The sequence below is a fragment of the Bactrocera tryoni genome, chromosome 2 (assembly GCF_016617805.1).
Source record: "Bactrocera tryoni isolate S06 chromosome 2, CSIRO_BtryS06_freeze2, whole genome shotgun sequence".
Classification (NCBI taxonomy): Eukaryota; Metazoa; Arthropoda; class Insecta; order Diptera; family Tephritidae; genus Bactrocera; species Bactrocera tryoni.
This window is the reverse complement of record NC_052500.1, coordinates 77,117,166-77,131,668: the sequence shown is the minus strand read 5'-3', so window position 1 is coordinate 77,131,668 and position 14,503 is coordinate 77,117,166. Positions and strand designations below refer to the sequence as shown.

At 29.2% G+C, this 14,503-nt stretch overlaps 1 protein-coding gene across 1 annotated transcript in view; it reads right to left on the bottom strand.

The window, feature by feature from the left end:
• Positions 1-9,737, bottom strand: part of LOC120769104 — an 85,420-nt gene extending 75,683 nt beyond the window's left edge. The window contains exon 1 of the mRNA XM_040095965.1: positions 8,849-9,737. The gene's annotated coding sequence lies outside the window, so the exon portion shown is untranslated. The remainder of the gene's footprint in view (positions 1-8,848) is intronic.
• Between the last annotated feature and the right edge of the window lie 4,766 nt (positions 9,738-14,503).

Genomic DNA, 14,503 nt, shown 5'->3' with positions numbered 1-14,503 from the left:
AAGCTTTCATCAAAAGTTTAGAAATCAATTTTATTTCATAAAAGTACCAGTAGTTGCTTGTCAGAGTTTTTATAGCTTGGAGTAACGTAAGCTTTTTTGTCATGAAAGCTCGAGCGAAAGCTTAATAAGGTTATCAAAAAAGTAAAAATCTAGCAAATTTTGTTTACCTTTTACTTAATATTAAGCGATTCTTGAAAAAGGCAATGATATCTACATACGTAGGAAAAAGAAAGTTCAAAGCTTGATGCAAACTGTTTTCATTTCATTCCCATCGAAGTTGAAAACTTTTTAAAAACATTAAAAAAGTAATCTTATTGAATTTTAATTTTATTAAAAGTTCCACCAAAAATTTTATTTTAAGGCTTGAAAGCTTTTTTGCCATGAAAGCACGAGCGAAAGCTCATTAAGTTAAAAAAAACTAGATTTTTTAGTTAAAATTACTAACTTTAAGCGATTGATTATATCAAAAGTTATTGTATCATGAATAAAGCACAAAAGTTCTAGTATTTTTGTTGCCATTCTACTACAACAACAACAATGACTGCGCCTTTCGCTGACGTTTGTGCAAATAAGAAGTGAACAATTTAATTTCATATTATAAATTGCTCTCCTCAAGCGAGAAAATCAATAAATTTGCACAACAATGCGGAGCTATCATGCTACAACAACAACTACTGCAACTACAACTACCAAAGCCAAGCAAATCAATTGAACAACAAAGTAATGGGCAATCAATAAGTCAACTAAGCGTTAACAACACAACAGCGATCAGCAATAACAACAAGAAGAACAATATTAGCAACAACTGCAGCAATTAGAAAGAGTCAACGCGCTTGAACTGACAAACAAGCGGACAGACAAGTAGACAGGCATACAGACAGACCTGAAAGCTATAGGCAACTTGCAAAAGCATTCACAGCATACAATAACAACAATAAGCATACAGCATACAACAACAACCCTGCGAGTCAAGTGAATGCCGTTTTTTTTTTTGGTATTTTATTTTTTACTGCTCGCTTCAGCAATATTTTCAGTGATTTTTAATTATTTTGCTATGAGTGAGCAGTGCTTAGGTAGCTATAAATTAAATTAACATAAAATTGTTAGAAAATTAAAAAAATTTAGCAAATTTGTTGGCACGCTTTGAGCGGCGCAAAAAAGTACTTTTATAGCAGTTATTGGCTTGGCATACAAATTATTGGAATTTCAAGCGCCTGTTGAGGCTGGATGCCAGCGTGCTTGTGTTTCTATTACTCATGCTTTAAAGTGTACGATTGAAGGCGTGTGTTTGGTATGGTGGTTCCAAATACTTTTTTACATTTTTACATACTTTGATAGTTAGCAGGAAATTTGCTTTAATTATATGTAAAAAATTTAGTAATTTATATTAAAATAAAATAATTAAAAAAAAATATTAGAATGAAAAAAATTAAGAAAATAAATAGAAAAATATTTATAAAAATGTATCAAATAAAAAAATTATTATTAAATTTTTTAATTATTAAAATAATTTTTTTTAAATTATTTTTTATATTAATGTAAAATAGCATTATTTTTTTTTAAATTAGACAAGCTTTGAATTTATACAAAAAATTTAAAAATCTAAAATAATTAAAAAAAAATTTTATAAAAATATTTATAAAAAATTTATACAACTGAAACAATAAAAAATTTATTATAATTAATAAAATAAAACAAATTTAAAAAATTACAAAAACTTCTAATTTAATAAAAGAATTGAAAAAATAAGAAATTGGAAAATATATTATAGTTAGAAAAATTATTGAAACAGCTATTATTTACAAAAAATGAATACAATAAAAAACTCAGAAATTTTTTTTTCATTAATAAATTCAAATAACTGAGAAAAATTATAAAAAAAATTTTAATTCAAAAAAAATCATAAAAACTACTCTTAAAAAGTGTATAAAAACAAAAAAAATTATAATTAGAAAAATAGTTAATTACAAAAACAATTTATATATATATTAATATATTAATTTTTATTATTCAATTTAAAAGATTTGAAAAAAAATATAAAAATTTGAAATTAAAAATTTTATATAGAAAAATATTATAATAGATACATTTTTTATAAAAAAGTAATTACTTTAAATCAATTAGACAAATTCTTATAGTTGATAAATTAATTAAATTACAAAAACTTTATAAAAAAAACTTTTAATTAAAAAAGGATCTAAAAGATTTAAAAAAATTCATTTTTTTATATAAAAAAACGGCAACAAAAATTATAATAATTTTATGAAAAAAAATTTTTGAGCGGTGTTTGAAAAATATATTGAATATTTTATTTTACATATTTTTATTTCAATTAACTAAATAAAAATATATTTTTTCAAAGGTTTTTAAACATTATGATAAAATTTAAATATTGACATATAAATGTAGTACCTTAAAAAAATATCTTTTTATAAAACTTTTTAATATTCGGTTTCCTTATTTTTTTTATATTTTTTCACTTTTTAAGCAAGTTGAACAACGATTTTCTGCAAAATTTTAAAAACTTTCTTTCACTCTTCAGCTTCATAACACTTGTAATAATTCATGTTTAATATTTCCATATTTTCCACTCAACAATAAATACATTTGGTCACCCTAGTATATGTATGTTGAACGGTTTCCTTTTGTATTTTAAATCATTTTTGTTAGTGCTTTTAAACTGCTACTTATTTAAAGTTAATCCTCTAAAATGCTTGACTTAGTCTAACTTACGAGACATTTTGATGGGTCAACTGTCAATTTTATTGTCTAATACATATGTAGTATGTACATAACCGCTTTAACCGCGGAAACAGTGGCTACGTCAATAAAGGAGAAGAATACATACATATGTAAATTTAACGAGACATGTGCCTATAGAAATATTTTTATGTTTTTTAGACAATGTAAGCGTTGAGTGGCGTTTGAAAGAGACATCAAACGGAAATGAAAAACAAAAAAAAAATTGAGAAAAAAATAAAAAAAAATGTTGTTCATAAAAAGCTGCCCAAAACTGTATTTTTAGACTAAGCTTTCATTAAATGCATATAAATAACAAATTATAAATATAGCAACGCGCGCAAATTATACAAAACCATTTCATTCATCCAATTATTTCGAGCTTAAGCTGCGCAAGCCAATTTTAAGCGCATTAAATGTATCAATATTTTCACGGACACGCCTGCAGAACTGTCAGTCATTTCAATAATGCCGCTGTTAATAGAAAAGCAGCTGTCAGCTATTAGCGCGCATTTAATTTGCGATGCAAACACAAAAACACTAACAATGGCAACAACTTTGCAATTGCACAAAACATTTGTTGTTTTGTTAAATATTTCGCATTTTCGCAAATAATTGGTTGTTGTTGCTAATTTAATGCTAACTTTTGTTGTTATTTTCATGCTTTTGTAATTTTGTTGTTATTTTCATGTTATTTTAATTTTGTTGTTGTTATTTTCATACTATTTTAATTTTGTTGTTTTTTTCTCTGAAAAGTGTCAACTAAACGACAATTCATTTATGCAAAGCGCTTCAACGTTTTATAACACAATTACGGCTAAATCTGGCTTAGTCAGCAATTAGCATAACTACACACACATACCCATATACACACACCTTTGTATACACCACATTCTTCATTGAATATCTTCGAATTGCAAATATTTATAAACAATTTCTTGTTTTGCCGTGCCACTGTGTAAAATTCCTGGAATGCTGCGTTGACGCACAGACGCAGCTTCTGTTTCAAATATTTATATTTAATGAGAAAGAGAGTTATTTGACAGTCTGTGGACTGCAAATGATTTGCATATTTTTCTCTGTATAAGCGTATGTGCTAGTGTTTGAATAGGGTAAATATTAAGGCCAAAGCAGTGAATGCTGACAGTTGTCAAGCGCCACTTGGTACTTGAAAAACGAGAAATGTTATCTAGGCCTCCCATTGTTGCTTTTTAGGTGTGTGAGTCGGCGTTAATGGAAATTATTGGCAAAATTTAGATTTTAATGTATTTAAAATTGATTGTTTTAAAGGAGTTAATTTTACTTGGAATTAGTTGTCTGTGTACCAATTTTTGGTGATTTAAGGCGTTACATGGATTTTCTTGGGTAAAAAATCGCCTTTTTACCACAATTTTTTTCTCATGTAAAAAATGAAAAATTTTATTAGAATTTTTTATTGTTGCAAACATACACTATTTACAAAGACATTCTGAAATTTTTGGGAAAAAATTCTTAACAAGTTTTCAAAGCTGTATCTCCGAAACTATTACTCGGATCGTCTTGAAAATTTGGGGCAATATTGTAGAGGTGTTGTAGAATGTAATTAGACAATATAAAAACTCAAGTAACCCAAATATTTTTGACAAACCAATTTTTTGAGAATAAACCTAAAAATTTGCATGAGAGCAAAAGCAACAACATACCAAATCAAATGGGAGTCGGAAATAATGTATTTCCCACGTTCGTTATTACTAGTTTTGTGTATAAGGAAATTATTATTTGTCAATTATCGATATTAAACAAATATTTTTTAATGATATTATTTTTATTATTATAACCAATATATAACCATTTTATAACCAATATATAACCGATGTATAACCAGTATATAACGAAAACTCAATTTTTTCATTATACATAGTTTTTTTTATAACGTTTTCTCTTGGCCTGTGAACTTGAGATTTCTATGACCAATTTATAACCATTTTATAACCAATATATAACCAAAATATAACCAATATATAACCAGTTTACAACGAAAACTCAATTTTCTCCTTATAAGTGGTTTTATTTTATAACATTTTTCCTTCCCCTGTAAACTTGAGATTTTTATGACCAATTTATAACCATTTTATAGCCAATATAAAATCATTTCATAACCAAAATATAACCATTTTATACCCAAAACTCCATTTTTTTTTTTAAATTTAAGTGGTTTCTATTACATCTTTTTTCTTTCACTTGTAAACTTATGAAAAGTGCTGTTACGTTTTTTTGCAATTTTCGTGACGATATATTTATATTTCTTTAATTTTGTGTGTTTTGTGTTGTTCTGTGTTTTTTTATCATCCACTTTACTTTTCCAAAATCATATAATTTTGGTTTTTTTTTTCATTGTATTTGCAAATTATTATTTATTTTTGTTTAATTTCTTTTTAATTATTACTTAATACCGAATTAGCCTTATGAGCTTCGCTATTTTTTATATTTTTTCCTTTAACTTTGGCTCGATTTCAATGACAATTGAGTGACTTGTCTTGTTAAATTCTAATTTATATTTTATTTCATTTTTTTCTGTTTCTGTTCTTTATTCATTTCTTTTTTCACATTTTTGTTATATTTTACACAATTCGTTTTGGTTTTTTTTTTACTGTTATCGTAGCATTTATATTCAGTTGTCAAATAAAATTGATCACCTTGCCTGCCCTGCTTGATTTAGTGGGCGAAAAGCGTTTATAAATCCATATAAATAAATGAATTATTAATTGAGTGATTTATAGACTAAAATTTCAGATGAAAAAAAAAACAAAAATGTGTGAATATAAATAACTGAGCGTAAAGACAGCAATAAATTAATAAGAATTTGTTGATTATAAAAAGCGTAAAAGTGTTTAATTGTAGTTTGAAAGTTGTATGAATTAAATTATTTAATTTTTTTAAACTCTCGCTATATTCTGTTTTTATTTTTGTAAAATTTGCACTAAAAAATATTAATTTTAATTTTTATAACTTTACACAGTATTTTATACATATACATATGTATATGTATATCGTCACCTAAAACACAAAACCACATATCATACAACAAAAATTTAAAATCCTTGTCAGATATAATAACCAATATATAACCATTTAAACACGAAAACTCTAATTTTGTTTCAATATAACTAATATTTAACCATTTCATAACGTGTATGATAACCAATATATAACCATTTTATAACCAAAACTCGAATTTTGTTTCAATATTAGTGATTTCATTTTCATGAACTGATATTTATTTTTTATAAGCTTAAGTTTCTTAATATTTTTGTTTTTTTGTATATAAATTGCATATCTTTTTCAGGTAAACTCCACCAAGTTATATTTTATTTTGTTTATTTTTAAAAATCTATTAAAACTTTACGCTTCTAGTTTCCAAATATGCGCATATTATTCTTAGAAATTCGTATTCAACAATAGCACACATTTTATATTCCAAAAACAGCCTCTAAGAAGTGTCATTCCTTCACGGACTAAACTGGAATTTCATCAAATTTTGTTTTCACAAAATTCCCAGTCATAATATTATATTTTTCAAATACTCACCATTATATTTAAACATACTAACACACATTCATATTCATAGCAGTTTCACAAATCTCTCATTAAGATGCCTCAATTTAGTCTTTCCAACCTGCTCACGAGCTATGTTTTGGTTTCTGCTTCGTGTGAAATGCCTTTAACGGCTTACAGTCGGCAATGAGGAACAAAAATATGTTCGTGAACATTTCGTTTAACATTTTGGACACAAATTTCAGTTCGGACAACTAATTCACAACCGTACAAGCTATTAAACAGTTTAGTGTTTATATTAAGTATCGTCTGTTTGGTATTTGATTTCATTTGCGCATATTTGATTGTTATTTATGATTTTATTAGCATTTTTATGAAGATTATTTTCTTGTGGAATTTTGTATGTGGGGAGTGAGTTTTTATGGCTTTGGGAAAATTATGTGCTGGCATAAAAATTTAGACACGTACAGGTTTTTGAAAGAGTTTTAGAAATATTTCTGAAGAGAATAACTTTCAATTTCGTGGTTGTGGGAGTCGAAGAGGAGTTTTATTTGTGGTTCGATAACTAAATGACTATAACATTGAGTTGTTGTTGTAATAAAAGTGAAATAAATATATTAAAATTATTTCAATTTCGTTTGGAAAGAAGTTTTAAGAGGAGCACTGTGTGATTGGTAGAACTAAAGATATACGACTGCAACGACATCTATTGGCAAAATACGAAAAGACTTTTCGACTACTAAATATTTACAATTTTCATCTTTTTGTGGTTTCTGCTATGCCAAGCTATGTTAACGAAAAACCTATTCAATGCCAATACATAACATAATATCTCCACTATTAAATTATAGTTTCGCAAACACTCAATTAAAGTGATTATAGCTTCATACACATACATGAAGCTACTCTGCTAGCGCAGATTCCCACTACATTCCTATCTAGGTCGCTTACATAATTCATTAAAAATAAACATAGCTCCACATGCGTAACACATTCGCAACAAGAAATTAAAAATAACAAAGTCATAGTTATTCTTTTATGAAAAAATTCTTAACAACAACACCGCCTGTAATGAGCAGGTAGTATGCGTTGATGCTAATTATTAAGCAGCAACATTAGAAACACAGCCAAAGCATAAAGCCAAGACGAGACTGAGCCACAATGGCAATCAAGAGTCGGCGCTACAAACTACTAAAGGTGAGCTGATGGCACAAAGAACTATAATTTAAGTTGTTGCCACAACAGCGGAGAGTGTGAAAGAAGCGGAAGATGTGGTTGAAAACCAAAGAAAAATTGGAGAAGCGGAGTTTGAAGTTAAGCAAGAATTAGAAACAGAGACGCGTAGAAATAGAAAAAAACGATGGAAGCTAGGTGAGATGGGTAGATGAAGCAACAAAGCTAGCTACTTGCCACGCTGCAGATAAGTAAAAGAATATTGTTCTTACAATAGTGTAGTAAGAAAATGGAAAGCGCGCTCTGAAAAAGAGACCACCCAACGTTTGGCGCGCCTAATGACTAAATAATGCCCAGCAAACGGCATGAGCCCACAGACATCCCACGTTGCACACAAAATACGTGTTATGGCATGAATTATGCATGCTACAACAAAAACAATAAATATATTTGCGCTACAAATGGCAACCAGCAGCCGCTTGATGGCATAAACTAATGTTATTTAAATAACTGTTGATTTACTATGCAATTTATAATGCGTAAATGCATTTCGTAGCCTACTTGTTGGCGCCCGAACTAGGGCAAACACGATTTATGTGCGCTTGCAACGTGTTTTGATGTGCTTTTCATATCTGTGCAACGACTGCGACCAGGCACATGTGTGAAAAAGAAAAAAATAAAAAAATACAACTAAAGCAAAAATAAATACAACAAAGACAAAAATTACAACAAAAACAAAAAATTCAAAAACTAAAATCGAAAAAGGAAAAACCAAAAAAAATACAACAGAAATAAAAATTACAACAAAAACAAAAAATAAAACAACAACAAAAACTTTCCAACTAAAGCGAAAAATTCGACAAAATAAAAAAAGAACAACAGAGAAAAAAAAATTACAACAAAAACAAAAATATTCAACAAAAAGAAAAAAATTACAACAAAAGCAAAAAAATACAACAACAACAAAAATTTCCAACTAAAGCGAAAAATTCGACAAAATAAAAAAAGAACAACAGAAAAAAAATTACAACAAAAACAAAAATATTCAACAAAAAGGAAAAAATAAAACAAAACCAAAAAATTTCAACGAAAATAAAAAACAGAAAAACAAAAGATACAACAGAAACAAAACAAATATAACAAACACAAAAGGCAAATACAGCAAAAACAAAAAAATACAACAGCAACCCAAAATTTCCACCTAAATCCAAAAATTCAACAAAGCGAAAAAGTAGAAAAAATTTAGAAATTCAATGAAAACAAAAAAATAAAATTACAACAAAATCAAAAAAGTAAAATTACAACAACAACAACAAAATGACCAAACAAAACAAAAAATTCAACAAAAACTCTAACAGAACCAAAAACAATATGTTGCTGCAACACGCTTGCTTGCACTCACCTTTTATATTATCCGTTGAACGACAAAGTGTAGAATGCAGCGTAGAGTTCTCGATTAAATCCAATAAATAATTACGCCAAAGAGTTGTGCAACAATTTCAATTAAAGTAGAAAATTATTACACACACACACACAAAGCGATGCGGCAACAATGTTTATGCAAGCAACACGGTGCTGCTATACACACAATAATCCACAAGGTCGCGCAATGTGGCAATATCCGTAACGAAAGCGTTGCACGTTGCCACAAGTGTAAATTGTATGCTATGCGGAGCTATGCATATAATTGTTGATGTTTGTTGTTGTTTTTGCAATTATTATTTTTCAATGCCCTTTTGTGTGCGCTGTATTGATTTGCTTTTGTTTGTGTTTTCACGTGTTGTTTTTGTTCTCACTTGTTGTTTTTGTTATTTTTGCTTATTTTTTCAATGCGTAATCCACTTGCGGCGCTGAGCGGCTTGCCTTTAAGCCGATTTCACTTGATAGACACGCACGTTTTGCACAACTTTTGCTATTGTTGTTGTTATTTTCACATATGCACTTATGTATGCGTAAGTATGCGGCACAAATGACGTGTTGCATGGAAAAAAATATTTATGCACTTGTGAACTCACTTTGCTTTAGCAGTTGCTATTGTTGTTTTAATTTTATTTTTGCTTTTTTTCACACCACGATTTATTTTTTTTAGTGTCGAAGGGGCTTTTAGGGAGAACTGCCACAAATGGTTGAGGAATGTGGCACGACGTAAAGATTTATGCACAGGTGCTACATAAGGTGTTGTTGTTGTTGCTTTTTGTCACTTACAACTTCAATACAAAGAACTTTATTTTATTTTCTTCACAAATTTCAATTTTTAATTCGAAAAATCACAGTTGCAACAGTTTTTCAAATTTTTTGATTTTTGCAATTGAAAATTTTGACAAAAACATAACTTTTCAAAAAAATTCCAAACAACTTTTTCAAAAATGCACGATTTTTGAACACTTTAGTTTCGAAAACTATTTGAGTTTGAAAATTCCACTCAATATTGTTGTAATTATCACTTTGCTTATGAAATTCCGCTTTTTGAACACTTTAGTTTCGAAAATGTTTAAAAACTTTTCCAATTCGTTAATTTCACTTAATGTTGCTGTTACTACTTTGCGTATGAAATTTTATTCAACACTTTTTCGAACGCTTCATTTTCTAGGCGTTGAAGCAATTCCACATGCGAATTTCGTACCATACACGTCACGCTACTCAAACAGACTAAAGACTAGTCGCGCTAGCCGGGATCGTGTATATCGCAGCGTCAAAGCAGCGCTCACTTGAAGAGTGAGTAAACTGCAGTGAGCGTTTTGAGCGAGAGCGCGTCACTGAGTGGGCACAAAACGTGCTGAGAGAGAGCGTACATTTGAGTACCACTTCAACACCGACTACACTTCAATACAAAACACTCAAAATAAACCGCTAGCAACACAAGTAGGCGTGCCCTTTCACTCAAAATTCATCAACAACTTCTGTGTGCAACATGTTGCTACAGCTCGTCAATGACCGTTCGAGTGCTTTTGTGGCCGCTCTTATCGCATACGCTCTGCAAATGCATGTGGGCGCAGCAAGAACCAGTTCCAGAGTTTCGGTGTTTACTCGCGCCGAAACATGTGGGTTTGTTGATAGCTATGTGATTGTATATACATATATGTATATATAACATACACATACATATGTTGTGCAGTGTCATCATACACCGTGATATGTGTGATATTTCTCTATTTTTCGACGTGTTCCTGTCTTGCCAGTTGGAAAGGTAGGCGGCATTTGTCCATCATAAAACCGGCGCACACTTATCGCAGCACGTTGGCGTTAAGCAATTAAGTGAAAAAGGGGAAAAAAGCAAAAACATTTCAGGTTCTTCAAAGCGTATTTTGTTGCTTTTCGGCCGAGAGTTGTTTGTCAACATTTACGCACGAACGTCTGTGGCTGTTGTGTTATCAAGCGTTAGGACAAAAATATTCTAATAGCCTGCATTGAGCGCTATCTGTATGCGCTGGAGATATGTCATTTCTGGTTATCACATTTTTGATTTTTTCTTTCATGCGACATGTTGCCGCAACATTTCCTGAAAATTTAATATTATTTTTTTAACATGTGATTTTTGGTAACTTACTAAATATATTTACAAAAAAATTTATCCGGCAACATGCTGCCGCAACATTTGATGAAATTTGCAAAAAAAATATTTCTCAATATATTAAACTTTGCTTTATTATCAAGTTAATTTTGAATTGATTAAATATTCCATTAATGATTAAAAAATGTGTCCAGCAACATGTAGCCAAAACAATTAATGAAAATTTAATTATATTTTTTTATCATGTTTTTTTTTTGCTAATTTGCTAAATACACAAGCATTTATATTTACTTGATAATGCATAGCAACATGCTGCCGCAACATTTCATAAAAATTTAATTTTTTTTTATAAAGTTAATTTTTGTTAATTAAATTAATTCTATCATGATTGAAAAAAAATGTGTCCAGCAACATGTTGCCGCAACATTTTATGAAATTTTAATATTATTTTTTATCATGTTCTTTTTGCTAATTTACATAATACACATGCTTTTAAAAGCTTTTTTTTGCCAACATTCTGTTAAGATCTATTACAAGAAAATTATAGTAGTTGTGTTATTGTTCATGTTTGCTTATGTAGTAATTAAAAAAAAAATTGTTTTTCTAAGCAATATGTCGTTGCAGCGTTACAGAATATTTAATATTGTTCAATTATCATGTCTTCTTTTTAATGTTTTTATGAAGTACATGCTTTTAAAATAACATTTTGTTCGAGCAACATGTTGTCGCAACATTATGCTAAGATTCATTTTAAGAAAATTATAGCCCATGAGTTATTATTGTTCTTAATTTTTGCTAATTTAGTAATTTAAATAAAATATTTTTCCTTCGCACATGTTGCTGCAACATTTCTTGAAAATTTAATTTTGTTTTATTATGAAGTAAATTTTTGTTAGTTGATTAAATATGCCATATATGATTAAAACAAAATTCTTCAGCAACATATTGACGCAACATTTAGTGAAGATATTTTTCAACAAATTTGTTATTATTGTTCTATTTGCTTAATTACTAATTTTATAAAGTTATTGTTCCCACGCAACATGTTGCTGCAACATTTTGTGCACATTTATATGCAAATTCTATTAAGCCATTAGGCGTACAAGCTTTGTAGCTTTTAGTTAATTTGTGTGTCGCTACCAAATATGTAAATATTATTGTTTCTTCTAGTCAACTTCCTTTTCATTTAAGTTTTTCTCACATTTTAATTATTGCCATTGGAAATTCTCATAAAACTCACGTAATTTTTCAGCTTTAATTTGATTTTCTTGCACATACATATGTACATGTTTAAAACTTTTTGTTGTTGCTTTCTTTTATTTACTGCGAGTTTGAAATTCTATTGCGAGTGCTTGATGACCCTCGAAAGGAAGTGTTTATATTTTTATTAGCCGTCAGCTAATGTTGTTGCTGCATAAATCATACATATGTATAATCTGACAGCAAAAGTTGGTAAAAAAAGTTTTTGAATAAGCAGGTCTATATAATTTTAAAACGGTTTGCTGTTGTGAAGAAACAGTTATGTAAAAGGGGCTTTTATTGTAGTAAGTCTGAAAAGGTGAAAGCTTTACATATCTGTACATATACAATTTTTTTTTTGGACTTTTATCGACTTTTAGTACTTCAGGGACACACCTGGTGTGATATTTAAAAGAAGCCGTTTTTTCCTTCAAAACTATCATGCAAAATTTTTGATCTAAATCTCAAACAGTTCTTGAATTACAGCCTTCTAAAGTGTAGCCGCTCTGGCAATCAGCTGCAGTAGGTTTTTTTTGAAGGCATTTTTCTCAGAGCTGCATTGTTCAAAGTTTTTGAGTGCTTACTCGAAGAAAGCTGATCCAATCACTATCGAACCCTTTCTTCATGCTTTGCATATACTTTTCCAAACAATGCAAATTTTGCGTCTGACTAAAATTTGGAGTAGAATTTAACAAATATTTAATACCACAATTTTGCCAACTTTTGAGTTTTTTCGAGCGTCGTCCATTGTGCGGACAACATACAAGTACTTTAAAAATATTTTTCCGTCCGAACTCTCTGTAAAAATAAAGCATAGATTACACAGCAAATAGTAATCACATCAATCCAGAAATATAATTTCAAATATTTAAGCCCTATCTGTAAGTAATAAATCTACAAACCTCCCATTTAAGTTAAGACCATAAATAATAAAAAATTATATATTTTTGAATATTAGCTAAGATCAAGACGACTTTCAAGCTAATATGGTCTGCAAGAATCAAAATGCAAGTATATAGTACATCTTCATAAATGGAACCAAAAAGTGTCCCAGATTGCTGGGAAAACAATTTAAAGAAGGGGTTCAAATAATGATCACACAAATCATATACTCCGACACTACATCTTACACATCTTCCTGGCACCATTTACGTACATTAGTTACATATTTTCAAAGACTAAAACAACATGCTGTTAAGCAAAGACTATGCAAACAAGAAAAAATGGAAAATAGTATATCTGATATAAAGATGATGAGGGTGAAAGAGTAGAATTACTGAAAAATACGAAACGTAAATATTTTTCTTCTTTATTGGAGTAGACACCGCTTACAAGGTTATAGCCAAATATTAGTTTCGCTCAGTACAACATTTTACAAAAAGCGAGTAAACATTAAGATTCTGTTGGCTTAAGCCGCCGTCTCAAAGTATAAAGTTTAGGTTAAACTTTGGAGGCCGATTTTATAAGTACAAATGTTGAAAATAACGAAATAAGTCATTTGTTTTGTAAATATTTTCAAAAGTTGAACACAATTGCTAGACTTTGTTTTCATGAGTCTAGGAATATATACCATATACCTTCGAACTATTGCGTGTAGTCTAACAATAAATAGGAATGCAGTTGCTGTAATCGCATATTCGTTAACTTAAAATCTGTATATATTTGTTTATTGAAATATTCTTGCTTGCAATAGTACAATCACACGCCCAAGCTTATTCCTAGTAAGATCACATTCTCATCCTTGATAGGAATGAATACTAGAGCTATTTTAATTTAGCAATGAAAAATTCCACATAAATCGTAGAGATCTTGAATGTGGCTGTTTTACAATTTTTTCTATAGACGCGTTCGTGAGTTGGTAAAGTTTGCTCTTCGGGATGTCTGAACAACTCATGCAAAATTTAATGATTTATAAAGTCTGAAATTACTTCAAGACTGCGAACGGGTATATAACTCTACAACCCATATCATAATATATAAGATCTATATAACAATTAATTGCCGAACACTAACTGCTTAGTACCCACATACTAACCAATAATTGTATAATAAAGCTAAATATTTTCAGAAATTTCTAAACTTCAAACACAAAGGAAAGAATGTGGAACAACATTATGAAGAAAGCACAACTTGTGCAACTAATAATAAGCACTTAACCACCCCCCTCATTAGGAAAAGAACAAGTGTCACTTACACCCCAACTGAATCAATTACAATTCCATTTCTAATGATCACATTAATTAAAAACTGATCTTGAACATTTCAAATTATCACATGTCCACACAAACAGCCCAAACATTTATATAC